Here is a 19303-nt window from a genome sequence, read left to right on the forward strand (position 1 = left end):
GTGTGATCAGGCTTTGGTGAATCCCCCTTTTTTTAATAAAATAGGATCTCTCACTCCCACCTCGTTGTCATCCAATTGACTGAAAACACCAGATTCTTCAAATTATATGATAATCCTTTTGCCCCTTTTGCACCTTAATCACAGAGGTATGGTCACAGCATTTGTGATAAATGAACGTGGGCACATATTAAAGGTCAGCTTTATAACTTTGCCCATCTGATATGGTTTCTTTAACTATAGATTTAAATAATGAAAATGTTTATTTAAACATTAAAGGAAGGTCATTGTATTGTAGATTGCCATGGGCTTAATTTTCACTGCTATGGGTTTTATGTGCGTCTGGAGACATCGTGTTAGATCATAGCCCTGAGTTTAATTATTTAGTTATAATATTAGATATCCCTCCCCTAGGTAACTCTCCGGCACGTGGAAAATCTATGAGCAGTCCTTTATAGTATCATGCTGCTGCTAGCTCCATTTAGTCCTGTTCTTTTTTTCATGCGGAAGGTCTATTTATAGACACTGGGAGAACTGCTGGAGTCCCAGTACATTGGCGTGCGCTGGAAGAAATCTGCTGAGAGCTACTCCCACCCAGGCCTGACAGTCAAGGTCACATGCAAGGGTGCTTTCAGCCAGCCTTCTCATTGGGAGTCCACTGTTCCAGCAACCTGGGCTATAGGAGGCTTACTTCCTTAAAGCTTTGCATTTAACTGGTGAGGAATATGATACTAAATTCTACTCTTTCTTCTCTTCATGCTGCTTCTCCTTATGTTACTAATATACTGTGCCATGTGCTTTGTATTGATTGGTCCAGAGCATGACAATGTAACACTTTGTTTGAGGGAAAAAATCCTGTCATTAACATCTGGTGATGAAAAAATATAATTTGTTATACAAAATCACATTTGGATATAAAGACAACTCTTTGAATATGCATCAATTAAAAAACATGCAAACTTTTCATGATTTTTAATGGTTTGGAACAGTTCCCTAAGCCTAGCTCCCTACTTTCCTGCTGATCTGTCTGAGTACTTTGCTGAGCAGGCTGACTACTTTTACTTCAGCAGCCATCTGTCCTCAGCCTGCATCCTCCCAAACCCCACAATTCCGAGCACATCTGATTTCAATAAGGAAGAGAACATCGTAGCACAATTTATTGTGGGTTATTTAGTTCCTGCATGCTGTCTGTAAGCTGTGGAGAAGTTGTTACAAATGATGCAGAAAGAGAAGAACTGTTAAACAACAGGATTTCAGCATAGAAAATGACATGCTGTGATGTGTATATTAGGGGTTTCTGTGTTATGTGGGCCTCTTTATCAAATTTTGGTTTGGAAGCCAGAGTTCCCCTTTAAGAGAGTGAATTCTGAAGAGTAAAAATCTCGCTATGGCTGACATCACAGATTTGTGTGTGTGTGTATAATATGGTCTACTCGATAGTTGAAGTACACAAAAATAGCTCTAAATTCGAATTTATTTACTTCGAATTTTCACTTCGACACTAAAAGGTGAACCACCCCTTTAAGGGGTAAGTGTTCTGTTGCCCTGATCCAGGCAGAAGAAGATCTACTGCAAGTAATGAATTATTGAATGTTCTAGCAATCTATCTGAGCAAAATATATTTATTAAAATGTAAATGTGCTCCTTAATATTTCATACACCCAAATTGTAATGGGTGTAACTATTCAACTAGTACGACAGATTTCCTGAAAGTCATTCTTAGGTGACGGTCTATTGGCAGATGTTTATGAATACCCTGGATGTCATTCTCAGGACCCTACCTCTTTTCAAAACACAGCTTTTGGTGGTACAGTTTCCCCAAATTCCTGACATAGAACAGTTAGGAAATCAGGGGGCAATGGGCTTCCTTAGGTTAAAGCTGGCAGCAACCCATCTTCAGTGTCATGCCCATAAATGGCTTATAAAAAGGTGTGTGGATCCCTTTAAGGTGACATTAACATTGCTGACATTTTGACATTTACACGGACAAAGTTAAAGTGACAGAAATAAACTGTACATACATCCTTGATGCCCTTTATTGAACTTTTCTTGCACTACTAAGTTGTATGATTATGTATGATTATTTTATTTTCTAGACAAGTTCAAATTTGGCAGCAATAAAGGCCAGTCCAGTATGCATAAAGTTCTAGCTGCAATAAAGAGAATTGAGAAGTGAAATAGTTACTTTACCCATGAATCCTCATGTTCAGTTAGATGAAATCTAGCATTTTGTTTCCTTTGCATTCTTCATACATTTTCTGTAGAACACTTGCATGCTGAGTGATCTTCACTGTGTTTATTCTTCAGCTCTCCATCTGTTTGTTATAACTGCTGATCCTGACATCTCTCTGGCCTCAACTCTCTTTAAAGCTACAGGTTATTTCCTGTGTTATTATCTTTTATCCATATAATGATTCTTTCTATTATGAATTGCATTAAAGGTGCTTTGTGTCTGTACAGTATACTACTTTCAAGGGCAATTTCACTGATTCGGATTAACATAGAATACATTCTTACTATTAGAATATAAAATAGGCCGTGTTTATGGGAGTTGTGTTACCAAAACATGCTGGGAAAGAACACTCTCCATGGGGAGAGAATAGGATTGCACTAAGTAACCTCTTATCCTGTGCCAGAAGAAACTGCCTTCTTTCTATTTAGCTCTAACAAAACATGTACATGAGTAAAGCTCACATGAACCGTTCTATGTGGGTACTTGTTATAGGTATCTATACAATGCTACAAATCTATTTACATATGGATTATAAATTGCAAAGAAATCTGTTTTTATTAAGGAACTGCTTACAGCAAAAACAAATCTCTACTTTTCAATCCTAGCATGATTGTCTTCTAAATTCATATGTATTTCTCTTTAGTTTAGCACTGTAGTATGGTATTTGTGTAAATATTGTGTAAAAAGTTTCATTAATGTCTACTTGGCAAACACCATTAGCTTAAAAAAGTGTCCATTCAGAAACTGAAAATAAGGTAGAACACTTATTTTCAGTCAGGGAGAAAATCTCTTCCTAACTCTTTTAAGGGTCAGGGTACACAGGCAGATTCAGGGAGATTAGTTGCCGGTGACAAATCTCCTCTTCTTCAGGGCGACTAATCTCCCCGAACTGCCTCCCCTTCCTTCCCGCCGGCTAAAATGTAAATCGCCAGCGGGATGGCACTCTGAGCAATTCGTTTTCTGAAGTCACCCGAAGTTTCCTCGTGATTTAGCCAGCGGGAAGGCAGGGGAGGCAGTTTGGGGAGATTAGTCAGCCCGAAGAAGAGCAGATTTGTCCCAGGTGACTAATCTCCCCGAATCTGCCTGTGTGCCTTGACCCTAAAGCAGACAGCATTAACATATTAGTAAACCCCTTATTAAAAAAACCCTACCCCCTACCCTACATAGACCCCCCAGTCTAGCTGCTACCCCCGGCAAATGCTCCTAACTTTTTACTTACCCTGATGGTTCAACGCATCAGAGTTCACGGCAGCCATCTTCTTCTCTTCGGTCTTCATTGGGAAGTAAGTTCAACATCAGCACATTCACAGTTGGAGCAGTCTTCAGGTTAACTGCAAATACGCTGAAAGTCACGAACATTGGCGAAGCGCCAGAAGAAGAGGCAATGAAGAAAGAAGAAAAAGAAGATGGCGCCTGTGAACTCAGATGCTGTGAATCTGCACAAGTAGAAAGTTAAGGGCATTTGCTGAGGGGGGTCTATGTAGGGTAGAGGGGTAGGGGTTTTTTTTTAATAAGGGGGTTGCTTCTCCTTTAAAAGTCTCATTTATAGATTGAGTAACATGTATGCAGTGTGTATAGTATTTCACATTATAAGAAACATTGTTCTAAAATGTTGTGCAGAATGTAACATCAAGTTTGTACATACATTATGAAGATCTGTCAACAGATTGAGGGGGAGGTGGTGGTGGTTAGAGCTGTTGCAAAACTTCCAATAAAAATGTACTCCGAAATTAACTTTTGAACATTTGAAATGTATCTTTTCAAAGATGACTGAATAAAGCTTGGCTGTACACTGAAAGATCCCCTTGGCAAGGTCACCAAACTAGCGGATCTTCCCCTATTTGGTCACCTTGAGGCCCTTTGACTAAACAATTTATTTACACAGTCTGGCATGCCCGACAAGTGCCCATATATAGGCAGATAGGCTGTCAACTGCATGGGCCTATTCTGCAAATTAAATCTGCCAGTGTTTGGCCAACTTAAAGGAACAGTAACACCAAAAAATAAGTGTTTTAACGACAATGTAATATAATGTTTCTCTGCACTGGTAAAACTGGTGTGTTTACTTCAGAAAGACTAATATAGTTTATATAAACAAGCTGATGTGTAGCCATGGGGGCAGCCATTCAAGCATGCAATACACAGTAGATAACTAAGTTCTGAAGAATTCCATTGTATACTACAGAGCTTATCTGTTGTGTATCCTTTTCCCTTTTCTCCTTTTTCAGCTTTGATTGGCTGCCCCCATGGCCACATATCACCTTGTTTATACACCGTAAACTACAGTTGTGTTTCGGAGTCAAATCTACCAGTTCATGGCAACAGTACATTATATTGTCATTCCTTTAAAACACTTCCATTTTTTGGTGTTACTGGTGACTCCAATAACTCCATTATCTCCAATAAAGTATGAAAACAATTTATTGTCTACATGACTATATACATTTTATTGGTAAGAAAAACTAAGTGTAGTCAGGTATGATAATGTTGGAAAGTTTTGTGTATCTCAACCTTCCTGACTATTTGGTTATGTCGATTAGGCTATTAGACCTTTGTTTTGTTATAAATATGGTATTTGACTCCGTATTTGTTGTGTATACTTTCGTTAAAGGGGTTGTTCGCCTTTGAGTTAGCTTTTAAGCTTTTAGTATGCTGTAGAGAGTGATATTCTAAGACAATCTGCAACTGGTTTTCATAGTTTGTTTGTGGTTTTTGAGTTATTTCGTTTTTTTAATCTGCAGCTCTCCCATTTTCAGTTTGTTATAGTTGCTAGGGTCCAAATTACACTAGCAACCATGCATTTTAATAGAATAGAATGCTACCTTTACTGACCTTTATTCATATAGTAAATGTAGAGGCACTCTAATTCCTTGTCTTAACTCAAGCATTATATAGCTGGATTTGCCTCAGGCCCAGGCATGCAGCCTCCAGTTTAAACTGTGGGATCTGGCTGTATGTAGAATGTTTGCATTTGTGTTTATGCTGTATTCTTTTTCTTGCAGTTATCTGGACGTTTTTGACAGTACACTGCCAGTGAAATCATATATGTGAAGCACGATCACAGCACCTGCACTTCTCCACCTGATGGCAGTTTGCACATCCTCGTGAAACCTGCCAAGCTGGACACCACAGCTTTGCACCACGACACCTTGGCCGATATCGTGCCCTTTCAGCAAACAAGTGACCATGCAGTCCTAGCCTGTGACCCAGGCATTCATGAAGAGCACTATGTGAGTGAAGCTGTGGGTATAGAAGATGTTCAGGACCAGAGAGTCCTCAGAGATGCTGGCACCATTACAGGTATTCATTTGATGTGTCCTTGGAATTATGCAAATAAGCTTTCATGCTCAATAAAGTAAAAAAGTAAAGTAAACAAAAATACAAATAACTGTGTTTAACTGCACACGTTAAACAATGCTTTATTCAGCACAACATCGGCCTCAGGTAGAATCTTCTCATATTATTCTCTAGTGTTGGCAGGTGGATGGGGGCACTTGCGCTGCTTTGTTTTTTACTTGACTGGTCATGGATTCAAAATGTTTGCTGTCATAAGCCACCATTGCAAATCAATATGACTAATATCTTTTGTTTTAATTTAACTGTAACAGTATAAAGTAACATTTGTAATTGCGCCAGAGTAGCAAAGCTGTAATTCTTTCTTTATTTCTTTTCTAACCCCCCATGTAATGAAAGTACAGGTATGGGATCTGTTATCTGGAAACCCATTATTGAGAAAGCTCTTACTTTTCCATGACCAGCCTTTAAGGGTATTTGACCTGGGTAGCTTAATAAAAGCTTTTGTACAAGGTGCCACTTAAGGTGCCACTTAAGACAAACTGTTTCCAGCAAAATTCATGTAGATTCTTTGCTCTGAATACTTTATCGACTTTTCTCTTCCCTAGATTGGGGACACAGGCAGTCCTCCATCTAGAGAAAGGACACCAAAAGTTTAAAAGTGACTCCGGCTCCTGCTCAGGGCTACATCCCCTGCCTGCTTCCCTCCATCTCCAGGTTTCTTTTAGTGGCCTTAGTAGGAGGAAGGACATGTACAGTGACCTTGGGAGCATATAACCAGGGCTTATGGGTCAAGGTCATGTCAGGGGCCAAGGATCCAACCGAGCACCCCCACACAGCCCTCCTGCGATTTTCCCCCCCCCCTTTTAGCCTTCCTGCTCCCCGGATGCTGCAGGCTCAAGCTCCATGGAGTCCTGCACTGGTACACCCTGCCTCCAGACCTAGACTACGGGGGAATTTCACATGGGCTGAGGGTAAGTACTTGCACCCGCCCCAGGACTCTTCCAACAGATTTTTCACCTCCCATCTCCTGACCCAAAGAGCCAAGAAGGAGGCCCTCCTTTCCATCATTCAGGACCTATCTTCCTCAGGGGTTGTTGTACCAGTACCACCCATGGAAAGAGTAAGACAATTTTACTCCAACCTCTTTGTAGTTCCGAAGAGGGATTGCTCTTTTCGGCCCATCCTAGATCTCAAGGACCTCAACAAGTTCACCCAAAAATGCCATTTAAAGATGTAGTCCATTCAGTATGTCCAACTGTCAATGGAACCCAACAAATACAGGCCAGTGGTGGATATCAAAGACACTAATTTGCACGTCCTTATCCACCCCAACCACCACAGGTTCCTGCAGTTCCTGTGTTAGCAGGACAGCATTGGCAGTTCATAGCCTTACCATTTCGGCCTCACCTCTGCACCGAGTGTCTCCACCAAGGTCTTGCCAGCGGCACTGGCACATCTCAGGATCCAAGGGTTGAGGGTGATACCTTACCTGGATGACCTACTGATCAAGGCACTGTCGGAAGAAAGGGCACTTGACCACACATCCACAGTCCTCAGCACGCTATCCAGGATGGGGTGGATAATTAATTACAAAAAGTCCAGCCTTTCCCTGTCAGACCCAGGAGTACGTGGGCTTAATCACAGACAGAGAACCTTCCTCATCCAAGACAAGATCTCCTGTGTCAGCCAGTGCCAGCATCACTTCTACAGTTGGCGGAGGCGAGCATGCTGTGGACAACCGTGAGAGCTCTGGGAACCATGCTGTCAACCTTCCCAGCAATTCCCTATGCTCAACTCCACACCAGATCCCTGCAGGGAGTGATACTTAGACACATGAAGTCACACAGTCAGAATGTGGAGCGCCACATACCAATCCCGCAAATGGTCAGGGACTCTATTGGCTGGTGGCTCCAACTGCTTATTGTCGGGCAGTCCATTTTCCAACAGTGACAGTGGTCACCACGGACGCCAGACTCCGAGGGTGGGGATCACACACGGTTCACGGCAATGGGACCCATCGGAACAGCGCCTCCCCATCAACATAGTTGCATTGAGAGCAATCCGGCTCACCCTAACTCATTAAACGGACCTTCTGACAGGTCTAGGAGTTCAGATTCAGTTGGACAATGTGACCACAGTGGCATATGTGAACCATCAGGAATTCACTTGGAACCAGGCAATCCGAAGGAGGCAGAGCTGATTCTGGAGTGGGCAGACAACAACCTTACAGCTCTGACAGTGGTCCATGTACCAGGACCGCTCTCCCTGGTCCAGAGGTGGGGCACTCCTCAGGCGGACATCATGGCATCACGCTACAATCATAAGCTTCCACAGTTTTTCGGAAGAAGCAAGGACCTATTAGTGTGTGTCATGGATGCCTTGGCACTTTGACCTAGTATACGTGTTTCCACCTCTGGAGTTCTAAAGAAGATCAAGCGGGAGGGAACCAAATCCATCCTGGTGGCCCCATACTTGCTACAGTGTCCTTGGTTCTCAGACATCGCAGAAATGGTAGTAGACGAACATCTCATCTACCTCTACGAGAGGATCTTCTTTCGCACGGGCCAGCCATTCACCTGAATTTACAGCAACTGGCTTTAATGGCGTGGCTCTTAAAGCCCTAGCTAAAAATGGGACCCCCTTTAGAGGCCATACCCACCATGCTGTGGGCTGGTAAGCCCATCTCAACCAAGATCTATCACCTAGTGTGGAGCACCTTTATTTCCTGGTGTGAGTCCTCAGATTGGGATCCACAATCCTTCAGTGAGTAATGTATCCTATCCTTTCTACAGGAGGATCTGGCAAAGGGTCTGGCCCTGAGCTCTCTCAAAGTACAGGTCTCAGCGCTATCCATTCTTTACCAACATCAAATCGCGACATATCCCAACATCAGGACTTTCCTTCAGGGAGTCACTCGCATAGTTCCTCCCTACAGACCCCCAGTTCCACCCTGGGATCTTAACCTTGTCCTTAAAGTTCTCCAGCGTATCCTTTGAACCACTGGACCTCATTCTCCTTGCCATCCTCACTTGCAAGGTGATGTTTCTACTGGCAATAATCTTTGCGAGTCAAGTCTCTGAGCCTTCCGCTCTATCTTGCAGGTCGCCATTCCTGGTCAAACAACTTCTGGCACCGGTTACATTCCACAATTCTTCTGCATTTCTTGGTTTTGCCTCAGAAACAGCATTTTTATGTCACCTACAAGTTTTCTGTTGGATTAAGGTCTGGAGATTGGGCTGGCCACTCCATAACATCAATCTTTTAAAGGAAAACTATACCCCCCAAACAATGTAGGTCTCTATAAAAAGATATTGCATAAAACAGCTCATATATAAAATCCTGCTTCATGTAAATAAACCATTTTCATAATAATATACTTTTCAAGTAGTATGTGCCATTGGGTAATCATAAATAGAAAATTGCCATTTTAAAAAATAAGGGCCGCCCCCTGGGATCGTAGGATTCACTGTACTCACAAACATACCAACAAACCATACATGTTAGGTCACATGAGCCAATTAACAGACAGAGTTGTGTCTTTTGCTTCCACACTTCTTCCTGTTACAGTTAGAGTTGAAGTATTTCTGGTCAGGTGATCTCTGAGGCAGCACACAGACCATCACGAAATGGTGGCTCAAGGCAAGAGATGTAAAAGGGCAATATTTACTTAAATATATTTTCCAGTTTGGTAAAATTCTTTAATATGCCACTTAATATGATATGAACTATCTGTTGCTTAAGTGTTCATTTTGGGGGTATAGTTTCCTTTAAGCCTGAAACCAGGATATTGCTCGTTTACTGGTGTGTTTGGGGTCGTTGTCTTGTTGTCCATTTCAAGGGCATTTCCTCTTTGGCATAAGGCAATACAAACACTGGTATGTGTGTAAATAGGCCCAACACCGTAGTACTTGTTTAACTGTCTTCACTGTGTACTGTTGCTTGAATTCAGTGTTTAGGGGCCTTCTGACAAACTGTCTGCAGCCCCTAGACCCAAAAACAACAATCTTGCTTTCATCAGTCCACAAAATGTTGCACCATTTCTCTTTAGGCCAGTCAATGTATTCTTTGGCAAATAACCTCTTCAGCATGCCTTTTTTCAACAATGGGGCTTCTTGCCGATATCTTGGCTTCACATAGGCATCTTCTAATTGTAACAGTACTCACAGGTAACTTTAGACCTTCTTTGATCTTCCTGGAGCTGATGGTTGGTTGAGTCTGCCATTTTGGCTATTCTTCTATCGATTCTAATGGCAGTTTTCCATTTTCTTCCACATCTTTCAGGTTTTTGTTTTTAAAGCAGTTGAGATCATTTTAGCTGAGCAGCCTATCTGCACTTCTTTATATGTTTTCTCTTCTCCAATCAACTTTTTAATCAAAGTACTGTATGCTGTTCTTCTGAACAATGTCTGAAACTACCCATTAAATGCACTATAACCAGCATTTGCTGCCTTCTTTCCTTAAATGAGGGCCATAATTGAAACTTGTTTTTTTTCACAGAAAGAATGACCTCACCAATTGAACTCCACACTGCTATTATTTGGAAGACGCCAGCATTATTTTGAACACTCCTGAATAAAGATTTTAGATTTTAGCTCTTTAAGAGATAGGGCATGTAATATACGAGACCACAGTACTCAGTGTACTACTTTCTCCCCGTGTGGGGTCCCAGGGCTTAGAAAATAATAGGCAGCAGTTTCTTTGGGACTTCTCCACCTCTACACTATTTTCCTTTTCCTACTTTAATTTCCTTGAATGTTGGTTCTGGTTCCTTTTTCTTTAAACTATATTATTAATGAATTACCTTGTGATTTTATAATGCACTAGCACTTGCATAAATTAATCATTTTGAACCACATCCAGTTGGCAACTGAATAACATTTGAGCACTTGCACTTTATAACTTATTGGAATCTTGAATCTATCGCTTATAGATTAAGTATATAAATTATCAAGTTGGCACTAGCTATTTTTAATACACAGAAAAAGCAACTCTATGCTTCTCTGAACTTGTTGTTTTCTTAATTATTTTTTTAAAGCCTATTAAAAGGTTTTAATTAATTAAGCAAATCTTTTTTATTAGCACAAGCACGTTATAATTATCAACTCATTGGTTCACTATATAATTTAGATAAGTTAGTTAATTTATTTGAGAGTACGGGGGCTCTTACTATCTTTTTCTCTTCTTTTGAATTATTTTGTACATTGTCATTATTTGGAACAAGCCTCCGTTATTGATTAAATTATGCAGAATACACAGGTACATTGCCTGGGTACCATGGCTGATTACAGGCTTGCATTCCCCAGACCTCCCATAGTTAAAAGTAATTTTTTTCCCAACCTGATTGGTCCAGCTCCAGATTGACTTGACTTCTGTCCAACTGTGGCACAATTTCCAGAGACAACACAAAAGTAGGATAATAAGTAGGTGCAAGTAAAAAAAATGTTTTTACTTTAATTTCTGAATGGTTGGTTTGAATTTGTATTGCAATGTTCTGCAGCCTTAAGAATATTGGCATATAGGGCACATTTGGGTGCCTAAAACCCACTATTTGAGTAACTCAAAAGCATGATGCCAAAGCCCCTGAAATTACACCCCCCCCATATAGGCATGCATTCGAACTGGAATAGTTGCCTGGAATGCATCAGCTGTTTTCCAGTGAACTCTGGCCAGGCCAACAAGTACTTTCATGCAATTTCAGTGCAAATCTGTCATGGTCCATTTCAGACATTTTGGTGCCATTTTTAGGCAGCTGAAAGATCCCGTGTGCCCTTGCAGACAAGTCACATGTGACTGCATAAACAAACCCATGCCACATTGCAAAGAAAGGTATCTTTTCAAATGGCTAGATATTAATTGACTTCAATCTGACAAATCATTAAGGATATTGCGGCTGTTAGTTACTGCCCTCTTGTGGCAATTTTGTTTTCTGACATCTAGCGCAAATATAATTAGATTTTATTAAATTATATATTAGAACAGGATTGTTGAAATGTAGACCTGCTGTATATTAGAAAAAGGTTGCAGATACAGTTTTGCATCTGTCATTTATTTTTGATCATTATGCCCATGTGTCATAAAAAGTCTTTCCATTTACTGAGCTGTTGGTGTGTTTTCCAAGAATTAAATATGTACAAAATCCACTTGTGCTTTTGCCCTCAGAGTTCAGAGTAAAATTGGCAAAAGACCTGACAAAACACTTGACATTTAAGTACATCGACAAAGTATGCAAGTACAAAAAGTTTTTACAAATAATGTAAAGGTGTGTGCTTTTGCGAGCGCACAACGGTTTTGAGGCCGGCACACACCAAATTGTGGTGCGCACTAAGAATTTTGTTTCAAAACACAAAATTTTTCTGACTTAAGCACAGTTTTTAAAAACCGCCTACACGAGGTTAAAATGTGCGCACAAAATATTTTTATTTTTTTTATTTTTTTGCACACATACAGTAGATGAGAGAATATTGACAGTATTCACTATTTAAACTTTCAGAACTTGTAGTGGGACCTGGAAAAACATGCATAATATCATTCAGTAACGTAACTAGAGGGGGGCGGGCCCTGGCGCGAGATGTGCAGCCAGGCCCCATCCCCTCCATACGCCCGGAAACACTGAAGAAGTCAGTGGCGCGCGAGTTGCCGGGGGGCCCTGGCCCAGTCGCACCCCCTGCTCCCCCGGTAGTTACACCACTGATATCATTTAATTTTATTTAAGAAGGGTAGGGCCTTAGGCTTTCAAGGTGAGCTATGAACATGGTATTACACTTTTAGGAGTTATTTTATAGCATCATTTTGCATTAATGGAATATCAAGTGGTTAACCTGCTTAAAACCTAGAATCTTTTTTTTTTTTTTTTTTAAATATAGTTTCATTAGATAAAAATGAATGGGAGATCAGAAATAAATAAGAGGGAATGAGATGGAAATAGTTTGATAACTTATTAGTGTTTCTTGAACAAGGACACTTCTACCCACTATTTGGTATATCTGAACAGAGCGAGAAGCTTACTCTGAAGCCATACTAAAGCATAATTTGAAACACTGAATCCAGGATACCTACATAATGTTCAATAATGCTTGTGATGTTATTCAGAGATTTCCTGTATCTGCAGTTATTGGTGAATACAGTACTTTTAGGGAATATCGCCATATGCTAATGTTTCTTCAACCTCAAATTATTTTTTTTAACATACAGGTATGGGATCAGTTATCCAGAAAGCTCTGAATTACAGCAAGGTCATCTCCCAAAGACTCCATTTTAATCAAATAATTAAAAGTGATTGATTTTTTCTCTATAATAATAAAACGGCACCTTGTACTTGATCACAGCTAAGATTATCCATATTGGAGGCAAAACCAGCCTATTTTAGTTTAATTTATGCTTTAGTAGACTAAAGTTACGGAGATCCAAATTACAGACTTGCAAAGGGACAATGACGTGTAAAATTACAATGGATATATTCACTAACAGCCTGATCAAAATCCACTTGCACAAAATAGTCATTATTTACTGAAAAGTTAATCCGTTAGTGTAAATGTTTGTGCTTAAAAATCATCATCATCCTGGAAATTAAGACCATGATCCTCTACCTATATGTTATTGTCTACCTGTGATCTGCTACACCAAGCTACAGTTTCTACTAGAATGTTTTTCCTGATTATATCCCAGTGTATCATTGCTTTGTTTCTTGGTTTTAGCATATTTTTTTAGTATGTGTGAAAATGTTTGCAATTGCTTCTGGTTTTTGTGGGAAAACAAAACTCAAAGTTTTCAATTTTTATTATACCCCCAGGCTGCTAAAAGTCCAAATCCGAAAATACTCCATCTCAAGCCTACCCAGGTCATGTAGAAATCAATGGTAGATGTCCTTTTTAGATATCAAGATATCATGAGCTGCGCTGCGTTTCGTACAATTATCCGAATAATTCATGGTTTTCTGGCGATTATCTGAAAAAATTGGATTTTTTTCCATGAGTTTATTGGGTTTTTTACCCACACCAAATTTTTTTAGTTATTTTATTGATAAATAAGGTAAAATTGTGGATGGGAGTTTGGTCGAATTTGTTATGATAAAATAATGAGAAAATTTCGAGTTTTAGTTTTGTTTTGTTTTTATCTGCGCATGTATGTCGTTGGACTAATTAATCAGCCACGTCATTACCTAGGCCTTTACCACTGGAAAGGGGTACATGATTACAAGGCCTTTGCATACTATAATGAATTAGTGTCCCCATAATATTTTCCAATACTGAAAACTGAAAAAAAAAAGATAGCGTGTGCTGGTAAAGCTGTTGCTGGGAATCCAGCTAATTGATTATTACAAGTGTAATGTTAATCTACAATATCTGCTCTTGGCTGCCCTGTATTTATGTTATTAAACTTAAGGTTAATTTGTTTGTTCTTCCTGGCACAATACTTGCACTATCATCTATGAGCTGTAACTGTAGTGATGGCATGTCTCCAGAGGGTAATGAGACCTGCCCTAAATCTTTGGTTTATATCACTTTAACTCTCGGCACAATAAAACGTAATAATGAAATTATAGGCTTACTAGGGAAATGTTTATGCTTGGTGGAAATCCATAGTTAGCTGTTAGCAATGACAACAATTTCACTCTGATGCAATACAAGTATGGAACCTTTGATATGAAAATCTGTTGTCAACAATGCTAACTTATGTTATTTCCTATTGTGTCTTCGTTTTGACTGTTTCTCTTATTAGCTTTATATAAATGAGATTTATTGGAGTCTGGATTCCTCAATATTAGATATACAGTATAGAATAAGATTGATATTCAATGTGTTATAAAACAAATTGGCATACCGGCTAATAAGTATTGATATTGGTCTCAATATGATGACCCTGTGTAAATTCTATAAGTTGTGATAAAGATTTAAAAGTTCCCTCATCATAATATATCCTAGTGTTTTAATACCCGATTTAGGGCAATATATAAAATCAGATAAGAAGCGAAAGTGAGGAAAATGTGAATTACCCCATATTGGTGTATGTGTAGCCAATACAGAGTTAGATAGTTTTCGAAGCTTCCATTATCTAGTTTTTAGATTTAATTGACCAACATTTAGCTGAATTATGTTGATATAGCAAAAGTAATTAGAATTACTTTGTATGGCATTGGGATTGTGTAGATAAAATGTCTATATTTTTGTACAGTAGCAATATTAAATCGCCCCTAGATGGTGGTCAACACCAAAAAACTACATTATGACCTGGTCTCTTCTACCTACAGCAGTGCTGTCCAACTTATAGCATGTTCATCAGCAAAAATGCTCATGCTACTCAAAAGGTAAATAATGTAATAAATGTATGAACAGGTCAAGAACCATTTAGACATTTACAAAGAAGTCCTGCATCCTACAATTAGTTTTTAATCATATATTTTGCAGTTCCACTAAAAAGATGCTTGTAGCCTTCCATTCATCACCTCAAAATTTCTGCAGGCAAATGGAGTTTTTATACAGCAACATGACCACTCTAATTAATTTTGTGGACAGAGTTTGTGAATTGTAAATGTAATTATAAAATTATATATTATATTCCTATATTTACATACATCGGCCTAATTATCTCTCTGTAATATATCCATATTGTTTCTGTAACAGATGAGAAGCATATTAGAACTTTAAAAAAATTTAATCAAAAAGGAGTTGAAAAAGTTGTAGCCCAGGAAAATTTCTGCAAGGTAACATTACAGAATACATTGAACTATGCTTTACACAAAGATTGGTAATATTTATTCCTGCATTGGGGGACAGAATTGGCATAAATATGGTACATTTTGATTGTAGGTAACCTAGATTAAGGTTGCTCCAATCTAGTAAGAATCATATGTTTGCTTTCATTATCCTAACTGGTTCAAATGGGTTAGTACTGTTGCTACATAATTCTCCAAGTCATTTCACAGATTCTATATTTTGTATTCTTCATCTCTGTACCTGGTCACTTGCCTATTAAAGGAGAAGGAAAGCTACCAAAGCAGTTTATTGCCAATAGATTAGCCACAATAGTGCAAGCTATATGACTATATTTATTCTGCAAAATGCTTTACCATACCTGAGTAAACTGCTCTAGAAGCTCTTTCTGTTTGTTTAGGATAGCAGCTTCCATATTAGCTTGGTGTGACATCACTTCCTGCCTGAGTCTCTCTCTGCTCACTCATAGCTCTGAGCTCAGATTACAGCAGAGAGGGGGAGGGGAGAGGGAGAGAGGAGCAAACTGAACATGCCCTAGCCCTGGAGGTTTAAGTTGAAAACAGGAAGTCGGAAAGGAATGCTGTGTTTCTTTTGACAGAGGACTCGGAGTAGCATTACTTTGAGGGCTTACTGGTGTATTTATATAGACCTTTCTGATAAAGCTTGCTTAGTTTTAGCCTTTTCTTCTCCTTTAAATGTATAGATTTTGTTCTGTTTTTTAAGGAATTTATATGCTTTGGTATACAGTACTTCAATCAAGTTTATTAAAGTCATAATTATTTTGAGAATACCTTGATTCCAGACTCATTTTCCTGGCTATGTATTTGAAACCTCATGGGAGCTTCATAACTGGTCACAACCAGGGCTGGGCCAGGCTGACCAGGCAAACTGGCTGGACGCATGCAACCCTCCTCCCACCCTTACGATAAAGCTGCATATTTAGAATTTTTCATATTATAACTGAGGTAATATGTTTTAATATAGTTGAATATGATTAAATAAAAAGGGTATCTATGCCACATATTTGTTATAAGTAAGTAAAACTAAACAAAAGCAGCATTTAACAATGCAGACATGAACAGATGGACAGAACATTGATCCCCAGGCATTTAACTCCAATAAAGGCTAATTTCATATTGCAAGTACAGCATGCAAAAATAAACACAAATTGCCATTTTTTTGAGCTTGTCACAGCAGCCAGTCAATTTCGTGCCCCCCCAGGAGTTGTTGCATAAACAGACAAGAATAGAAACTGAGCCAGTGTTATTTTACAATTACCCATTATCAAAAGCACTAATTGTGACACCCAGCTAGAGAAATCTTTTCAAACCTTGCTTTGCATTTACTAAATATAACCTTAATGCAATGGAGGATAATGTCACATGTTCAAATCATAGGTTTAAAACTCAAATAAATGCATAAAAGAACACAAACACACACACATGCATAAATACCCACTCCCAAATGTTTTCAAGTTAAGTTAACGTTTATAAACTTATTAATGAATGCTCCAAATATTCCATTGGCTGTTGTTCAGCACGTGTTGCAGGAATGCTAGCTTCTTTGCTGGTATGACTCCCATTGCGGTTCCTCTTTGTCATTTTGTCTGTGCACGTGTTGTGCCCTTGCCTGCTGTGAAAGTAGATCTCACATGACAGTGGCAGGTTTGGCTGTTCTTTCACTATGCTCCTTCATCTCTTCTTTGTAAGCAGGTGCATGTGAGTCAGACTCTTGCTAATTGAATTCATGGCTAACATCCAAGAATAGATCTTGCCTTGCAAAGTGAATACAGTTTTGTGCTGCTTGGGCTTATCCCCAGGCTGCACAGAACTGCTCTCTTCCTGTAAAGCAGAACTAATTGCGGTGTCACTAGAATACAATTCATTTTATTTATTTTCTCTTATGGGGAAGTCATCTTTTTTTCTTTTAGAGGAACAAACAGTTATTTTTCTTGCACTGGAGGTGAGGCAAGGTTTCTGGAAACAGAATGGCACCCAGGCTCTTCGAAGTTCACAGCTTCCATACATAAAAGCTTATTTTAATTTTTAAGTCTTCTTGAATAAGTTACAATGAATTAATTGCTTTTTGTTGCACAGTATTATGCCTATTTAATTGTCATGTGGAGCAGAAATTACAGCCAACTTGGTCACTTAGAAACTCCGGTCTGCCAAAATATTTCTTTGTTTCAAAAGTCCATTTGGGTAAAATAATGAAAATTGGCAAGGTTTTTTTTTTTTGACACAAAACCCTGTGTGGTTAGTAAACTCTCAACAGTTGCAAGCTATCTTAAATTAGCCCTTAATTGTCATGATGCCTAGATTACCTTTATTTATAATGTATTAAAGATCCATTTCTACTTCACCTTTTAACTTCCTTTATGCTTTGCTATCACGATTACTGTATGTGTCTTCAATAAACCAGTTTAATCTTGGTGGAATTTGTCTCACTTTTTCCTATAATGAGCTGTGTGATAAATTGTATCAGTCATGAGATTGGGCTAGACCAGAGCTGCCCAACGTAATCTACATGGAAAAACTGAACAGTACTTGGGTGGTCAAAGGAATATTGGTACTGTATATACAGAATTAGTTTAGCAAAAGAAACAAAACAAAACAGGAATTTGGTTTGAATTTGCTTTTCCTTTTGTTGTCATTTCTTTCATATCATACTATTTTTAATTCTAATTTTGAGAGAGTGGATGTGGTAACCAGGGAGGCACAAAACATGTAGGGCCAGTGGAGGTACTGTTCATTTTCTAATGAATCTACAATGAATATATTTTAACTTTATTTTTTTTGGCCCTTGTGCCCGACACCCTTTGTATGTCACTGGTTTATCCGCTCCCTAAACTGAGGATCTGGGGCTGGTGCACCTGGGCCACCTGTTCTACATGGTGAGTGACCAACATATTCTGTATCCTGTGGCCCCCTTTTTTAGGTGGTTTAATGTTAGTGGTAACCATAGTTCCCCGGTGAGAGATTAAATCTTTAAACTTGAGCAAGGGCATAATTGTGACCCCCACCATTACCATTATGCCTCATCTCCTTTCAAGAATGATTGTAAATTTGCTCCTTGATGTTGTATCTTTTTAATTCAAATAACAGTCTAATACTTTAACCCCCTTGTGGTTAAAAGCCATTGTTTCAAGGTAGCCTCTTCGGCCTCTATAGTTGCAACTCTGAACTGTGGCTTTAGGCAAGTCAACACACAAAACATTGTAAAGTAGAGGTAATGTTCTAGCAGCTCTGGTTAGAGCTGTTTAGAGTGTCATAACAAAATGTATAGCTTCCCCTTTAAAATTTTGTTTAAGAATGTGTGATTGAGTTGATACTGACACTTCAGTGCTTTCAACACCTGACCGTATACAGTTTTGTACCATGGCTGCTACCACCCTCCCCAGGGATAGTTTGGTTTTGTGGGGCTGAGCGGGATCTGGGAACAGTTTTGCAGTTTCAAGGTCCCATTTGCAGCAACTAAGATACATGGTAATCTCTACTCATCCGAGGAGCTTCTTCAGTTCAACCAGTGATCAAGTTATCATCATCATCATCATCATCATCATTTATTTATATAGCGCTGTCAAGATACGCAGTGCTTTGAACTAAAGAAGCTGCTCGGATGAGTAGTGAAATGTCTTCAATGATTACTCAGCAATTCCAGTTGTTTTAGAATTACTTATACTAGATATTTGCTATAATGTTCTGTCTGGCCTTACATGTGACCTGACCTACAACTGAAGGAAATACAGTCAGCATTAGTAATGGTGTGTACCTTGATTCATGTAGGGCATTGCCACACTTAAGTGACTTTGCTTGTGTTTTATTACTTGACCTAGTGTGACATTGTTTGCCTTTAGCTGCAAAGATATCTGAACACTGGATTTAGTTGCATGTAGCCTTACCCATTGCCCTTTCTACAAATGCTTAATAATCTAGATAATAATGTTCTCCTTCTCTAACATTCATTTTCTTAACGTCATATATGCTTTTGCAAGTGGTGATAAGTGTGGTCAAGCAAAGTTACATATTCCATTGCTGGTGATGTTATGTAGATGTGTGACATCAAG

At 39.0% G+C, this 19303-nt stretch overlaps 1 protein-coding gene across 2 annotated transcripts in view; it reads left to right on the top strand.

Moving 5' to 3' along the window:
• The window catches only part of LOC108719991 (trafficking kinesin-binding protein 1), a 132845-nt gene that overhangs the window by 23355 nt on the left and 90187 nt on the right, over positions 1 to 19303 (top strand). The window contains exon 2 of one of the 2 annotated variants that reach the window (XM_018269344.2): positions 5233 to 5530. The gene's annotated coding sequence lies outside the window, so the exon portion shown is untranslated. Of the gene's footprint in view, positions 1 to 5232; positions 5531 to 19303 lie in introns of those variants that run through there. The other variant, XM_041567552.1, reaches the window with a different exon arrangement.

The sequence above is a fragment of the Xenopus laevis genome, chromosome 6S (genome assembly GCF_017654675.1).
Source record: "Xenopus laevis strain J_2021 chromosome 6S, Xenopus_laevis_v10.1, whole genome shotgun sequence".
NCBI lineage: Eukaryota > Metazoa > Chordata > Amphibia > Anura > Pipidae > Xenopus > Xenopus laevis.